General features: G+C 46.7%; 10 non-coding genes and 1 pseudogene across 10 annotated transcripts; all 11 read right to left on the bottom strand.

Moving 5' to 3' along the window:
• Positions 1-520: 520 nt before the first annotated feature.
• LOC142284119 (U2 spliceosomal RNA) lies at positions 521-711 on the bottom strand. Its single transcript, XR_012745661.1, has one exon. It is a non-coding gene; the product is annotated as a U2 spliceosomal RNA (small nuclear RNA).
• A 1,387-nt stretch (positions 712-2,098) lies between these two features.
• On the bottom strand, positions 2,099-2,289 carry LOC142284120 (U2 spliceosomal RNA). Its single transcript, XR_012745662.1, has one exon. It is a non-coding gene; the product is annotated as a U2 spliceosomal RNA (small nuclear RNA).
• Positions 2,290-3,675: 1,386 nt separating this feature from the next.
• On the bottom strand, positions 3,676-3,866 carry LOC142284121 (U2 spliceosomal RNA). The gene has a single exon (XR_012745663.1). It is a non-coding gene; the product is annotated as a U2 spliceosomal RNA (small nuclear RNA).
• Positions 3,867-5,253: 1,387 nt separating this feature from the next.
• Positions 5,254-5,444, bottom strand: LOC142284122 (U2 spliceosomal RNA). The gene has a single exon (XR_012745664.1). It is a non-coding gene; the product is annotated as a U2 spliceosomal RNA (small nuclear RNA).
• Positions 5,445-6,831: 1,387 nt separating this feature from the next.
• Positions 6,832-7,027, bottom strand: LOC142284066 (U2 spliceosomal RNA). Its single transcript, XR_012745630.1, has one exon. It is a non-coding gene; the product is annotated as a U2 spliceosomal RNA (small nuclear RNA).
• A 697-nt stretch (positions 7,028-7,724) lies between these two features.
• Positions 7,725-7,866, bottom strand: LOC142284089 (U2 spliceosomal RNA; annotated as a pseudogene).
• A 1,387-nt stretch (positions 7,867-9,253) lies between these two features.
• Positions 9,254-9,444, bottom strand: LOC142284124 (U2 spliceosomal RNA). Its single transcript, XR_012745665.1, has one exon. It is a non-coding gene; the product is annotated as a U2 spliceosomal RNA (small nuclear RNA).
• Positions 9,445-10,831: 1,387 nt separating this feature from the next.
• LOC142284125 (U2 spliceosomal RNA) lies at positions 10,832-11,022 on the bottom strand. Its single transcript, XR_012745666.1, has one exon. It is a non-coding gene; the product is annotated as a U2 spliceosomal RNA (small nuclear RNA).
• A 1,387-nt stretch (positions 11,023-12,409) lies between these two features.
• On the bottom strand, positions 12,410-12,600 carry LOC142284126 (U2 spliceosomal RNA). The gene has a single exon (XR_012745667.1). It is a non-coding gene; the product is annotated as a U2 spliceosomal RNA (small nuclear RNA).
• Positions 12,601-13,987: 1,387 nt separating this feature from the next.
• On the bottom strand, positions 13,988-14,178 carry LOC142284127 (U2 spliceosomal RNA). Its single transcript, XR_012745668.1, has one exon. It is a non-coding gene; the product is annotated as a U2 spliceosomal RNA (small nuclear RNA).
• A 1,387-nt stretch (positions 14,179-15,565) lies between these two features.
• On the bottom strand, positions 15,566-15,756 carry LOC142284128 (U2 spliceosomal RNA). The gene has a single exon (XR_012745669.1). It is a non-coding gene; the product is annotated as a U2 spliceosomal RNA (small nuclear RNA).
• Positions 15,757-16,195: the final 439 nt, after the last annotated feature.

Raw genomic sequence — 16,195 nt, forward strand, 5'->3', positions numbered from 1 at the left:
TGTCTATCATGACCTCTCTTTTAGAATGTCCAAGAGCAAGCAAACTATTCCTCCAGGAGAGGGCGCCAACAGACTACTAAAGAGATCATCATTACTCAAAGAAAACCCCAAAAACCAATGCATGATAGGAATAAACAGGTAACTTTCTTTGGAGTGGAAGCGGAGAGATCGCACCAGATGCCAATTCTAGATGTTATCACACCTGTGGTCACTGCAGCAGCAGGTGAATCCACTTTGTCCAAAAGGGATCTATTCCATTCAATTGCAAATGATCTAGATAAGACAGAGAACTGCAGCACGGGGACATAGCCGAGTTGGTCAGGTTGAGTGGTGATGAGTTTGCTATTTGGATGAATAAAGAAAGTCAAAAGTGTGAAAGATAAAAAACAAAAGGAGGAAGTGTGAAAAGTGAATGGGCCAAATTGAGGTGCATATGAAGACGTATGCTTTCTTCCAATTCATTAAATCGGGCTAATATGAATCAGGTGAATTGAGTTCTGCTTTTGGAAACTGGGTTAAGAAGGGGTGCACCGTTCCTGGAGGTACTGCAATACCAGGTCAATGCGTGGAGTGGACAGAGCAAGCTCTTTTTCCATCTCCCTGTTCTAAAAATCCATTTAATATATGGTCCCCAGATAGGGGACGTATCAGATATTAAACTGATAAGAACAGATACTACACTTGATCTTAGCCAAAAGGCCGAGAAGCGATAACCAGAATTGGTTTGGGCCTCGAGTGGCACCCTGGCCTATGCCGGACACATCTTAGGGAGAGAGAGCGAGAGGGAGACAAACCCACGCCTACACAAGACATTTTGTCACCCAAGCCAACCCTTGAAAAGGCTGCTTTGCAGAGCCAAAACAAGAAGAATGGTGCGTTTTGCAGCCGCCGCCCACTGCAATGAATCTGAATAACTCCTCCTTTAGGGCGCAAGCAACTCCCCTCCCCCTTGCAGTCTTTCCAATTCACGATACAAAAAGACGGACAGGACAGGTTGCCTGACTTTCCGTCACTGCCACCCTTTGCCATCCTTACCCGTAGAAAGCCCTTTCATCATCCCCAAACCCTAATCTTTTCCCTTTCCTTCCCAGCCCCCAAACCCTGCCCTCTGTACCTTTCTCACCACCCGCTTCCCTTCTCCTGTCATCCCCCTACCACCCGGGAAAAAAAGAGATTGCCCCCTCCTTCCACTAGCCCACCCTCCCACCCAAAGAACAACTTCTTCTGCGCAGCTTGTTTTCTAGGCAGCAGCGCTATTGTGATGTCATCGGGGGGCATTGTGACAAGCCGCCAGTGTTCCGTCTCTTCATGTTGTGCACAGTTCAAACGGAAAATACATCAACAGGCAGACTACAGAAAAGCTTACTATCAAAGGTTAGAGGGGGGCTTTCTCAGAGGGCTTTTTACAGTTTTTCTATTCCCAATTAGCCGTTTAAGTGTACTTATTGAAAGTAGTAATTCTTTCATAGGCCGCCCTTTCTTAGTATTTGACGTTCCTTATATTGCGGTATGAGGCTTCGCAGTAGGTTGCAAACATTCATCACCCATGACTGTCCCCAATTGAGCTCAGAAGCTCAATGTCTATCATGACCTCTCTTTTAGAATGTCCAAGAGCAAGCAAACTATTCCTCCAGGAGAGGGCGCCAACAGACTACTAAAGAGATCATCATTACTCAAAGAAAACCCCAAAAACCAATGCATGATAGGAATAAACAGGTAACTTTCTTTGGAGTGGAAGCGGAGAGATCGCACCAGATGCCAATTCTAGATGTTATCACACCTGTGGTCACTGCAGCAGCAGGTGAATCCACTTTGTCCAAAAGGGATCTATTCCATTCAATTGCAAATGATCTAGATAAGACAGAGAACTGCAGCACGGGGACATAGCCGAGTTGGTCAGGTTGAGTGGTGATGAGTTTGCTATTTGGATGAATAAAGAAAGTCAAAAGTGTGAAAGATAAAAAACAAAAGGAGGAAGTGTGAAAAGTGAATGGGCCAAATTGAGGTGCATATGAAGACGTATGCTTTCTTCCAATTCATTAAATCGGGCTAATATGAATCAGGTGAATTGAGTTCTGCTTTTGGAAACTGGGTTAAGAAGGGGTGCACCGTTCCTGGAGGTACTGCAATACCAGGTCAATGCGTGGAGTGGACAGAGCAAGCTCTTTTTCCATCTCCCTGTTCTAAAAATCCATTTAATATATGGTCCCCAGATAGGGGACGTATCAGATATTAAACTGATAAGAACAGATACTACACTTGATCTTAGCCAAAAGGCCGAGAAGCGATAACCAGAATTGGTTTGGGCCTCGAGTGGCACCCTGGCCTATGCCGGACACATCTTAGGGAGAGAGAGCGAGAGGGAGACAAACCCACGCCTACACAAGACATTTTGTCACCCAAGCCAACCCTTGAAAAGGCTGCTTTGCAGAGCCAAAACAAGAAGAATGGTGCGTTTTGCAGCCGCCGCCCACTGCAATGAATCTGAATAACTCCTCCTTTAGGGCGCAAGCAACTCCCCTCCCCCTTGCAGTCTTTCCAATTCACGATACAAAAAGACGGACAGGACAGGTTGCCTGACTTTCCGTCACTGCCACCCTTTGCCATCCTTACCCGTAGAAAGCCCTTTCATCATCCCCAAACCCTAATCTTTTCCCTTTCCTTCCCAGCCCCCAAACCCTGCCCTCTGTACCTTTCTCACCACCCGCTTCCCTTCTCCTGTCATCCCCCTACCACCCGGGAAAAAAAGAGATTGCCCCCTCCTTCCACTAGCCCACCCTCCCACCCAAAGAACAACTTCTTCTGCGCAGCTTGTTTTCTAGGCAGCAGCGCTATTGTGATGTCATCGGGGGCATTGTGACAAGCCGCCAGTGTTCCGTCTCTTCATGTTGTGCACAGTTCAAACGGAAAATACATCAACAGGCAGACTACAGAAAAGCTTACTATCAAAGGTTAGAGGGGGGCTTTCTCAGAGGGCTTTTTACAGTTTTTCTATTCCCAATTAGCCGTTTAAGTGTACTTATTGAAAGTAGTAATTCTTTCATAGGCCGCCCTTTCTTAGTATTTGACGTTCCTTATATTGCGGTATGAGGCTTCGCAGTAGGTTGCAAACATTCATCACCCATGACTGTCCCCAATTGAGCTCAGAAGCTCAATGTCTATCATGACCTCTCTTTTAGAATGTCCAAGAGCAAGCAAACTATTCCTCCAGGAGAGGGCGCCAACAGACTACTAAAGAGATCATCATTACTCAAAGAAAACCCCAAAAACCAATGCATGATAGGAATAAACAGGTAACTTTCTTTGGAGTGGAAGCGGAGAGATCGCACCAGATGCCAATTCTAGATGTTATCACACCTGTGGTCACTGCAGCAGCAGGTGAATCCACTTTGTCCAAAAGGGATCTATTCCATTCAATTGCAAATGATCTAGATAAGACAGAGAACTGCAGCACGGGGACATAGCCGAGTTGGTCAGGTTGAGTGGTGATGAGTTTGCTATTTGGATGAATAAAGAAAGTCAAAAGTGTGAAAGATAAAAAACAAAAGGAGGAAGTGTGAAAAGTGAATGGGCCAAATTGAGGTGCATATGAAGACGTATGCTTTCTTCCAATTCATTAAATCGGGCTAATATGAATCAGGTGAATTGAGTTCTGCTTTTGGAAACTGGGTTAAGAAGGGGTGCACCGTTCCTGGAGGTACTGCAATACCAGGTCAATGCGTGGAGTGGACAGAGCAAGCTCTTTTTCCATCTCCCTGTTCTAAAAATCCATTTAATATATGGTCCCCAGATAGGGGACGTATCAGATATTAAACTGATAAGAACAGATACTACACTTGATCTTAGCCAAAAGGCCGAGAAGCGATAACCAGAATTGGTTTGGGCCTCGAGTGGCACCCTGGCCTATGCCGGACACATCTTAGGGAGAGAGAGCGAGAGGGAGACAAACCCACGCCTACACAAGACATTTTGTCACCCAAGCCAACCCTTGAAAAGGCTGCTTTGCAGAGCCAAAACAAGAAGAATGGTGCGTTTTGCAGCCGCCGCCCACTGCAATGAATCTGAATAACTCCTCCTTTAGGGCGCAAGCAACTCCCCTCCCCCTTGCAGTCTTTCCAATTCACGATACAAAAAGACGGACAGGACAGGTTGCCTGACTTTCCGTCACTGCCACCCTTTGCCATCCTTACCCGTAGAAAGCCCTTTCATCATCCCCAAACCCTAATCTTTTCCCTTTCCTTCCCAGCCCCCAAACCCTGCCCTCTGTACCTTTCTCACCACCCGCTTCCCTTCTCCTGTCATCCCCCTACCACCCGGGAAAAAAAGAGATTGCCCCCTCCTTCCACTAGCCCACCCTCCCACCCAAAGAACAACTTCTTCTGCGCAGCTTGTTTTCTAGGCAGCAGCGCTATTGTGATGTCATCGGGGGGCATTGTGACAAGCCGCCAGTGTTCCGTCTCTTCATGTTGTGCACAGTTCAAACGGAAAATACATCAACAGGCAGACTACAGAAAAGCTTACTATCAAAGGTTAGAGGGGGGCTTTCTCAGAGGGCTTTTTACAGTTTTTCTATTCCCAATTAGCCGTTTAAGTGTACTTATTGAAAGTAGTAATTCTTTCATAGGCCGCCCTTTCTTAGTATTTGACGTTCCTTATATTGCGGTATGAGGCTTCGCAGTAGGTTGCAAACATTCATCACCCATGACTGTCCCCAATTGAGCTCAGAAGCTCAATGTCTATCATGACCTCTCTTTTAGAATGTCCAAGAGCAAGCAAACTATTCCTCCAGGAGAGGGCGCCAACAGACTACTAAAGAGATCATCATTACTCAAAGAAAACCCCAAAAACCAATGCATGATAGGAATAAACAGGTAACTTTCTTTGGAGTGGAAGCGGAGAGATCGCACCAGATGCCAATTCTAGATGTTATCACACCTGTGGTCACTGCAGCAGCAGGTGAATCCACTTTGTCCAAAAGGGATCTATTCCATTCAATTGCAAATGATCTAGATAAGACAGAGAACTGCAGCACGGGGACATAGCCGAGTTGGTCAGGTTGAGTGGTGATGAGTTTGCTATTTGGATGAATAAAGAAAGTCAAAAGTGTGAAAGATAAAAAACAAAAGGAGGAAGTGTGAAAAGTGAATGGGCCAAATTGAGGTGCATATGAAGACGTATGCTTTCTTCCAATTCATTAAATCGGGCTAATATGAATCAGGTGAATTGAGTTCTGCTTTTGGAAACTGGGTTAAGAAGGGGTGCACCGTTCCTGGAGGTACTGCAATACCAGGTCAATGCGTGGAGTGGACAGAGCAAGCTCTTTTTCCATCTCCCTGTTCTAAAAATCCATTTAATATATGGTCCCCAGATAGGGGACGTATCAGATATTAAACTGATAAGAACAGATACTACACTTGATCTTAGCCAAAAGGCCGAGAAGCGATAACCAGAATTGGTTTGGGCCTCGAGTGGCACCCTGGCCTATGCCGGACACATCTTAGGGAGAGAGAGCGAGAGGGAGACAAACCCACGCCTACACAAGACATTTTGTCACCCAAGCCAACCCTTGAAAAGGCTGCTTTGCAGAGCCAAAACAAGAAGAATGGTGCGTTTTGCAGCCGCCGCCCACTGCAATGAATCTGAATAACTCCTCCTTTAGGGCGCAAGCAACTCCCCTCCCCCTTGCAGTCTTTCCAATTCACGATACAAAAAGACGGACAGGACAGGTTGCCTGACTTTCCGTCACTGCCACCCTTTGCCATCCTTACCCGTAGAAAGCCCTTTCATCATCCCCAAACCCTAATCTTTTCCCTTTCCTTCCCAGCCCCCAAACCCTGCCCTCTGTACCTTTCTCACCACCCGCTTCCCTTCTCCTGTCATCCCCCTACCACCCGGGAAAAAAAGAGATTGCCCCCTCCTTCCACTAGCCCACCCTCCCACCCAAAGAACAACTTCTTCTGCGCAGCTTGTTTTCTAGGCAGCAGCGCTATTGTGATGTCATCGGGGGGCATTGTGACAAGCCGCCAGTGTTCCGTCTCTTCATGTTGTGCACAGTTCAAACGGAAAATACATCAACAGGCAGACTACAGAAAAGCTTACTATCAAAGGTTAGAGGGGGGCTTTCTCAGAGGGCTTTTTACAGTTTTTCTATTCCAAATTAGCCGTTTAAGTGTACTTATTGAAAGTAGTAATTCTTTCATAGGCCGCCCTTTCTTAGTATTTGACGTTCCTTATATTGCGGTATGAGGCTTCGCAGTAGGTTGCAAACATTCATCACCCATGACTGTCCCCAATTGAGCTCAGAAGCTCAATGTCTATCATGACCTCTCTTTTAGAATGTCCAAGAGCAAGCAAACTATTCCTCCAGGAGAGGGCGCCAACAGACTACTAAAGAGATCATCATTACTCAAAGAAAACCCCAAAAACCAATGCATGATAGGAATAAACAGGTAACTTTCTTTGGAGTGGAAGCGGAGAGATCGCACCAGATGCCAATTCTAGATGTTATCACACCTGTGGTCACTGCAGCAGCAGGTGAATCCACTTTGTCCAAAAGGGATCTATTCCATTCAATTGCAAATGATCTAGATAAGACAGAGAACTGCAGCACGGGGACATAGCCGAGTTGGTCAGGTTGAGTGGTGATGAGTTTGCTATTTGGATGAATAAAGAAAGTCAAAAGTGTGAAAGATAAAAAACAAAAGGAGGAAGTGTGAAAAGTGAATGGGCCAAATTGAGGTGCATATGAAGACGTATGCTTTCTTCCAATTCATTAAATCGGGCTAATATGAATCAGGTGAATTGAGTTCTGCTTTTGGAAACTGGGTTAAGAAGGGGTGCACCGTTCCTGGAGGTACTGCAATACCAGGTCAATGCGTGGAGTGGACAGAGCAAGCTCTTTTTCCATCTCCCTGTTCTAAAAATCCATTTAATATATGGTCCCCAGATAGGGGACGTATCAGATATTAAACTGATAAGAACAGATTTTGATTTAATGAAGCTTTCCAAAGCACCGCAAAAAATGCATGACCGAAGTCACACCAAAAACAGTGCAAAGGCTAGGATTCGTGTGGACCCCTCCGTGAGGAGAGGGTCCCCAAAAATCAACCCCGTCCCTCCGAGCCAGAAGGCCACAGCAAGGGTCAGGGATCTTCGGTGCTCCCCCAAGCCGAAGCCTGGTTGAGCCTTGTCGTTGCTCCCAGCGTCCACCCAGGCATCTTACCCAAGTGGAGTAGAGAGCTACTAGTTGTTGGTTTCGCAGCCAAAACTGCCCGGACCGTCAACCGGTGTTGGTTTCTCAGCCCAAGGCTAACCGGACCTCCAACCGGGTGTTGGTTTCTCAGCCGAAGCTGACCCGGACCTCCAACCAGGTGTTGGTTTCTCAGCCGAAGCTGACCCGGACCTCCAACCGGGTGTTGGTTTCTCAGCCGAAGCTGACCCGGACCTCCAACCGGGTGTTGGTTTCTCAGCCCAAAGCTGAACGGACCTCCGACCATGATTATAAAAATTTCCCTTCCTAGCCAGAAGGCCGGGATAGAGCAATATGCTCAGAAAGTATGAAAGGGCAAGGTACGGTGTGCTACAGAGCCCAAGGCTTGCCGGGGTCCAAAGCCAGCAAGCTCAGACTCACTCCAGGGTCGTCAATCCTGGGGCACATTGCACCATAGCCCCCACACTTACTCAGTCTAATAGCCTCGATGCTGGTAGGGCCCTGGTTTCCTCTAGATGGATATACTATCCTCCCAAAGTACTAACAAGCGCAACCTTCCAGTGTGCATTGCATCATTGTACTAAGGTGGCCGGAGCCTTAAACCACCTTTTCGAACGATACTACACTTGATCTTAGCCAAAAGGCCGAGAAGCGATAACCAGAATTGGTTTGGGCCTCGAGTGGCACCCTGGCCTATGCCGGACACATCTTAGGGAGAGAGAGCGAGAGGGAGACAAACCCACGCCTACACAAGACATTTTGTCACCCAAGCCAACCCTTGAAAAGGCTGCTTTGCAGAGCCAAAACAAGAAGAATGGTGCGTTTTGCAGCCGCCGCCCACTGCAATGAATCTGAATAACTCCTCCTTTAGGGCGCAAGCAACTCCCCTCCCCCTTGCAGTCTTTCCAATTCACGATACAAAAAGACGGACAGGACAGGTTGCCTGACTTTCCGTCACTGCCACCCTTTGCCATCCTTACCCGTAGAAAGCCCTTTCATCATCCCCAAACCCTAATCTTTTCCCTTTCCTTCCCAGCCCCCAAACCCTGCCCTCTGTACCTTTCTCACCACCCGCTTCCCTTCTCCTGTCATCCCCCTACCACCCGGGAAAAAAAGAGATTGCCCCCTCCTTCCACTAGCCCACCCTCCCACCCAAAGAACAACTTCTTCTGCGCAGCTTGTTTTCTAGGCAGCAGCGCTATTGTGATGTCATCGGGGGGCATTGTGACAAGCCGCCAGTGTTCCGTCTCTTCATGTTGTGCACAGTTCAAACGGAAAATACATCAACAGGCAGACTACAGAAAAGCTTACTATCAAAGGTTAGAGGGGGGCTTTCTCAGAGGGCTTTTTACAGTTTTTCTATTCCCAATTAGCCGTTTAAGTGTACTTATTGAAAGTAGTAATTCTTTCATAGGCCGCCCTTTCTTAGTATTTGACGTTCCTTATATTGCGGTATGAGGCTTCGCAGTAGGTTGCAAACATTCATCACCCATGACTGTCCCCAATTGAGCTCAGAAGCTCAATGTCTATCATGACCTCTCTTTTAGAATGTCCAAGAGCAAGCAAACTATTCCTCCAGGAGAGGGCGCCAACAGACTACTAAAGAGATCATCATTACTCAAAGAAAACCCCAAAAACCAATGCATGATAGGAATAAACAGGTAACTTTCTTTGGAGTGGAAGCGGAGAGATCGCACCAGATGCCAATTCTAGATGTTATCACACCTGTGGTCACTGCAGCAGCAGGTGAATCCACTTTGTCCAAAAGGGATCTATTCCATTCAATTGCAAATGATCTAGATAAGACAGAGAACTGCAGCACGGGGACATAGCCGAGTTGGTCAGGTTGAGTGGTGATGAGTTTGCTATTTGGATGAATAAAGAAAGTCAAAAGTGTGAAAGATAAAAAACAAAAGGAGGAAGTGTGAAAAGTGAATGGGCCAAATTGAGGTGCATATGAAGACGTATGCTTTCTTCCAATTCATTAAATCGGGCTAATATGAATCAGGTGAATTGAGTTCTGCTTTTGGAAACTGGGTTAAGAAGGGGTGCACCGTTCCTGGAGGTACTGCAATACCAGGTCAATGCGTGGAGTGGACAGAGCAAGCTCTTTTTCCATCTCCCTGTTCTAAAAATCCATTTAATATATGGTCCCCAGATAGGGGACGTATCAGATATTAAACTGATAAGAACAGATACTACACTTGATCTTAGCCAAAAGGCCGAGAAGCGATAACCAGAATTGGTTTGGGCCTCGAGTGGCACCCTGGCCTATGCCGGACACATCTTAGGGAGAGAGAGCGAGAGGGAGACAAACCCACGCCTACACAAGACATTTTGTCACCCAAGCCAACCCTTGAAAAGGCTGCTTTGCAGAGCCAAAACAAGAAGAATGGTGCGTTTTGCAGCCGCCGCCCACTGCAATGAATCTGAATAACTCCTCCTTTAGGGCGCAAGCAACTCCCCTCCCCCTTGCAGTCTTTCCAATTCACGATACAAAAAGACGGACAGGACAGGTTGCCTGACTTTCCGTCACTGCCACCCTTTGCCATCCTTACCCGTAGAAAGCCCTTTCATCATCCCCAAACCCTAATCTTTTCCCTTTCCTTCCCAGCCCCCAAACCCTGCCCTCTGTACCTTTCTCACCACCCGCTTCCCTTCTCCTGTCATCCCCCTACCACCCGGGAAAAAAAGAGATTGCCCCCTCCTTCCACTAGCCCACCCTCCCACCCAAAGAACAACTTCTTCTGCGCAGCTTGTTTTCTAGGCAGCAGCGCTATTGTGATGTCATCGGGGGGCATTGTGACAAGCCGCCAGTGTTCCGTCTCTTCATGTTGTGCACAGTTCAAACGGAAAATACATCAACAGGCAGACTACAGAAAAGCTTACTATCAAAGGTTAGAGGGGGGCTTTCTCAGAGGGCTTTTTACAGTTTTTCTATTCCCAATTAGCCGTTTAAGTGTACTTATTGAAAGTAGTAATTCTTTCATAGGCCGCCCTTTCTTAGTATTTGACGTTCCTTATATTGCGGTATGAGGCTTCGCAGTAGGTTGCAAACATTCATCACCCATGACTGTCCCCAATTGAGCTCAGAAGCTCAATGTCTATCATGACCTCTCTTTTAGAATGTCCAAGAGCAAGCAAACTATTCCTCCAGGAGAGGGCGCCAACAGACTACTAAAGAGATCATCATTACTCAAAGAAAACCCCAAAAACCAATGCATGATAGGAATAAACAGGTAACTTTCTTTGGAGTGGAAGCGGAGAGATCGCACCAGATGCCAATTCTAGATGTTATCACACCTGTGGTCACTGCAGCAGCAGGTGAATCCACTTTGTCCAAAAGGGATCTATTCCATTCAATTGCAAATGATCTAGATAAGACAGAGAACTGCAGCACGGGGACATAGCCGAGTTGGTCAGGTTGAGTGGTGATGAGTTTGCTATTTGGATGAATAAAGAAAGTCAAAAGTGTGAAAGATAAAAAACAAAAGGAGGAAGTGTGAAAAGTGAATGGGCCAAATTGAGGTGCATATGAAGACGTATGCTTTCTTCCAATTCATTAAATCGGGCTAATATGAATCAGGTGAATTGAGTTCTGCTTTTGGAAACTGGGTTAAGAAGGGGTGCACCGTTCCTGGAGGTACTGCAATACCAGGTCAATGCGTGGAGTGGACAGAGCAAGCTCTTTTTCCATCTCCCTGTTCTAAAAATCCATTTAATATATGGTCCCCAGATAGGGGACGTATCAGATATTAAACTGATAAGAACAGATACTACACTTGATCTTAGCCAAAAGGCCGAGAAGCGATAACCAGAATTGGTTTGGGCCTCGAGTGGCACCCTGGCCTATGCCGGACACATCTTAGGGAGAGAGAGCGAGAGGGAGACAAACCCACGCCTACACAAGACATTTTGTCACCCAAGCCAACCCTTGAAAAGGCTGCTTTGCAGAGCCAAAACAAGAAGAATGGTGCGTTTTGCAGCCGCCGCCCACTGCAATGAATCTGAATAACTCCTCCTTTAGGGCGCAAGCAACTCCCCTCCCCCTTGCAGTCTTTCCAATTCACGATACAAAAAGACGGACAGGACAGGTTGCCTGACTTTCCGTCACTGCCACCCTTTGCCATCCTTACCCGTAGAAAGCCCTTTCATCATCCCCAAACCCTAATCTTTTCCCTTTCCTTCCCAGCCCCCAAACCCTGCCCTCTGTACCTTTCTCACCACCCGCTTCCCTTCTCCTGTCATCCCCCTACCACCCGGGAAAAAAAGAGATTGCCCCCTCCTTCCACTAGCCCACCCTCCCACCCAAAGAACAACTTCTTCTGCGCAGCTTGTTTTCTAGGCAGCAGCGCTATTGTGATGTCATCGGGGGGCATTGTGACAAGCCGCCAGTGTTCCGTCTCTTCATGTTGTGCACAGTTCAAACGGAAAATACATCAACAGGCAGACTACAGAAAAGCTTACTATCAAAGGTTAGAGGGGGGCTTTCTCAGAGGGCTTTTTACAGTTTTTCTATTCCCAATTAGCCGTTTAAGTGTACTTATTGAAAGTAGTAATTCTTTCATAGGCCGCCCTTTCTTAGTATTTGACGTTCCTTATATTGCGGTATGAGGCTTCGCAGTAGGTTGCAAACATTCATCACCCATGACTGTCCCCAATTGAGCTCAGAAGCTCAATGTCTATCATGACCTCTCTTTTAGAATGTCCAAGAGCAAGCAAACTATTCCTCCAGGAGAGGGCGCCAACAGACTACTAAAGAGATCATCATTACTCAAAGAAAACCCCAAAAACCAATGCATGATAGGAATAAACAGGTAACTTTCTTTGGAGTGGAAGCGGAGAGATCGCACCAGATGCCAATTCTAGATGTTATCACACCTGTGGTCACTGCAGCAGCAGGTGAATCCACTTTGTCCAAAAGGGATCTATTCCATTCAATTGCAAATGATCTAGATAAGACAGAGAACTGCAGCACGGGGACATAGCCGAGTTGGTCAGGTTGAGTGGTGATGAGTTTGCTATTTGGATGAATAAAGAAAGTCAAAAGTGTGAAAGATAAAAAACAAAAGGAGGAAGTGTGAAAAGTGAATGGGCCAAATTGAGGTGCATATGAAGACGTATGCTTTCTTCCAATTCATTAAATCGGGCTAATATGAATCAGGTGAATTGAGTTCTGCTTTTGGAAACTGGGTTAAGAAGGGGTGCACCGTTCCTGGAGGTACTGCAATACCAGGTCAATGCGTGGAGTGGACAGAGCAAGCTCTTTTTCCATCTCCCTGTTCTAAAAATCCATTTAATATATGGTCCCCAGATAGGGGACGTATCAGATATTAAACTGATAAGAACAGATACTACACTTGATCTTAGCCAAAAGGCCGAGAAGCGATAACCAGAATTGGTTTGGGCCTCGAGTGGCACCCTGGCCTATGCCGGACACATCTTAGGGAGAGAGAGCGAGAGGGAGACAAACCCACGCCTACACAAGACATTTTGTCACCCAAGCCAACCCTTGAAAAGGCTGCTTTGCAGAGCCAAAACAAGAAGAATGGTGCGTTTTGCAGCCGCCGCCCACTGCAATGAATCTGAATAACTCCTCCTTTAGGGCGCAAGCAACTCCCCTCCCCCTTGCAGTCTTTCCAATTCACGATACAAAAAGACGGACAGGACAGGTTGCCTGACTTTCCGTCACTGCCACCCTTTGCCATCCTTACCCGTAGAAAGCCCTTTCATCATCCCCAAACCCTAATCTTTTCCCTTTCCTTCCCAGCCCCCAAACCCTGCCCTCTGTACCTTTCTCACCACCCGCTTCCCTTCTCCTGTCATCCCCCTACCACCCGGGAAAAAAAGAGATTGCCCCCTCCTTCCACTAGCCCACCCTCCCACCCAAAGAACAACTTCTTCTGCGCAGCTTGTTTTCTAGGCAGCAGCGCTATTGTGATGTCATCGGGGGGCATTGTGACAAGCCGCCAGTGTTCCGTCTCTTCATGTTGTGCACAGTTCAAACGGAAAATACATCAACAGGCAGACTACAGAAAAGCTTACTATCAAAGGTTAGAGGGGGGCTTTCTCAGAGGGCTTTTTACAGTTTTTCTATTCCCAATTAGCCGTTTAAGTGTACTTATTGAAAGTAGTAATTCTTTCATAGGCCGCCCTTTCTTAGTATTTGACGTTCCTTATATTGCGGTATGAGGCTTCGCAGTAGGTTGCAAACATTCATCACCCATGACTGTCCCCAATTGAGCTCAGAAGCTCAATGTCTATCATGACCTCTCTTTTAGAATGTCCAAGAGCAAGCAAACTATTCCTCCAGGAGAGGGCGCCAACAGACTACTAAAGAGATCATCATTACTCAAAGAAAACCCCAAAAACCAATGCATGATAGGAATAAACAGGTAACTTTCTTTGGAGTGGAAGCGGAGAGATCGCACCAGATGCCAATTCTAGATGTTATCACACCTGTGGTCACTGCAGCAGCAGGTGAATCCACTTTGTCCAAAAGGGATCTATTCCATTCAATTGCAAATGATCTAGATAAGACAGAGAACTGCAGCACGGGGACATAGCCGAGTTGGTCAGGTTGAGTGGTGATGAGTTTGCTATTTGGATGAATAAAGAAAGTCAAAAGTGTGAAAGATAAAAAACAAAAGGAGGAAGTGTGAAAAGTGAATGGGCCAAATTGAGGTGCATATGAAGACGTATGCTTTCTTCCAATTCATTAAATCGGGCTAATATGAATCAGGTGAATTGAGTTCTGCTTTTGGAAACTGGGTTAAGAAGGGGTGCACCGTTCCTGGAGGTACTGCAATACCAGGTCAATGCGTGGAGTGGACAGAGCAAGCTCTTTTTCCATCTCCCTGTTCTAAAAATCCATTTAATATATGGTCCCCAGATAGGGGACGTATCAGATATTAAACTGATAAGAACAGATACTACACTTGATCTTAGCCAAAAGGCCGAGAAGCGATAACCAGAATTGGTTTGGGCCTCGAGTGGCACCCTGGCCTATGCCGGACACATCTTAGGGAGAGAGAGCGAGAGGGAGACAAACCCACGCCTACACAAGACATTTTGTCACCCAAGCCAACCCTTGAAAAGGCTGCTTTGCAGAGCCAAAACAAGAAGAATGGTGCGTTTTGCAGCCGCCGCCCACTGCAATGAATCTGAATAACTCCTCCTTTAGGGCGCAAGCAACTCCCCTCCCCCTTGCAGTCTTTCCAATTCACGATACAAAAAGACGGACAGGACAGGTTGCCTGACTTTCCGTCACTGCCACCCTTTGCCATCCTTACCCGTAGAAAGCCCTTTCATCATCCCCAAACCCTAATCTTTTCCCTTTCCTTCCCAGCCCCCAAACCCTGCCCTCTGTACCTTTCTCACCACCCGCTTCCCTTCTCCTGTCATCCCCCTACCACCCGGGAAAAAAAGAGATTGCCCCCTCCTTCCACTAGCCCACCCTCCCACCCAAAGAACAACTTCTTCTGCGCAGCTTGTTTTCTAGGCAGCAGCGCTATTGTGATGTCATCGGGGGGCATTGTGACAAGCCGCCAGTGTTCCGTCTCTTCATGTTGTGCACAGTTCAAACGGAAAATACATCAACAGGCAGACTACAGAAAAGCTTACTATCAAAGGTTAGAGGGGGGCTTTCTCAGAGGGCTTTTTACAGTTTTTCTATTCCCAATTAGCCGTTTAAGTGTACTTATTGAAAGTAGTAATTCTTTCATAGGCCGCCCTTTCTTAGTATTTGACGTTCCTTATATTGCGGTATGAGGCTTCGCAGTAGGTTGCAAACATTCATCACCCATGACTGTCCCCAATTGAGCTCAGAAGCTCAATGTCTATCATGACCTCTCTTTTAGAATGTCCAAGAGCAAGCAAACTATTCCTCCAGGAGAGGGCGCCAACAGACTACTAAAGAGATCATCATTACTCAAAGAAAACCCCAAAAACCAATGCATGATAGGAATAAACAGGTAACTTTCTTTGGAGTGGAAGCGGAGAGATCGCACCAGATGCCAATTCTAGATGTTATCACACCTGTGGTCACTGCAGCAGCAGGTGAATCCACTTTGTCCAAAAGGGATCTATTCCATTCAATTGCAAATGATCTAGATAAGACAGAGAACTGCAGCACGGGGACATAGCCGAGTTGGTCAGGTTGAGTGGTGATGAGTTTGCTATTTGGATGAATAAAGAAAGTCAAAAGTGTGAAAGATAAAAAACAAAAGGAGGAAGTGTGAAAAGTGAATGGGCCAAATTGAGGTGCATATGAAGACGTATGCTTTCTTCCAATTCATTAAATCGGGCTAATATGAATCAGGTGAATTGAGTTCTGCTTTTGGAAACTGGGTTAAGAAGGGGTGCACCGTTCCTGGAGGTACTGCAATACCAGGTCAATGCGTGGAGTGGACAGAGCAAGCTCTTTTTCCATCTCCCTGTTCTAAAAATCCATTTAATATATGGTCCCCAGATAGGGGACGTATCAGATATTAAACTGATAAGAACAGATACTACACTTGATCTTAGCCAAAAGGCCGAGAAGCGATAACCAGAATTGGTTTGGGCCTCGAGTGGCACCCTGGCCTATGCCGGACACATCTTAGGGAGAGAGAGCGAGAGGGAGACAAACCCACGCCTACACAAGACATTTTGTCACCCAAGCCAACCCTTGAAAAGGCTGCTTTGCAGAGCCAAAACAAGAAGAATGGTGCGTTTTGCAGCCGCCGCCCACTGCAATGAATCTGAATAACTCCTCCTTTAGGGCGCAAGCAACTCCCCTCCCCCTTGCAGTCTTTCCAATTCACGATACAAAAAGACGGACAGGACAGGTTGCCTGACTTTCCGTCACTGCCACCCTTTGCCATCCTTACCCGTAGAAAGCCCTTTCATCATCCCCAAACCCTAATCTTTTCCCTTTCCTTCCCAGCCCCCAAACCCTGCCCTCTGTACCTTTCTCACCACCCGCTTCCCTTCTCCTGTCATCCC

Source organism: Anomaloglossus baeobatrachus, unplaced genomic scaffold, assembly GCF_048569485.1.
Source record: "Anomaloglossus baeobatrachus isolate aAnoBae1 unplaced genomic scaffold, aAnoBae1.hap1 Scaffold_562, whole genome shotgun sequence".
Taxonomy (NCBI): Eukaryota; Metazoa; Chordata; class Amphibia; order Anura; family Aromobatidae; genus Anomaloglossus; species Anomaloglossus baeobatrachus.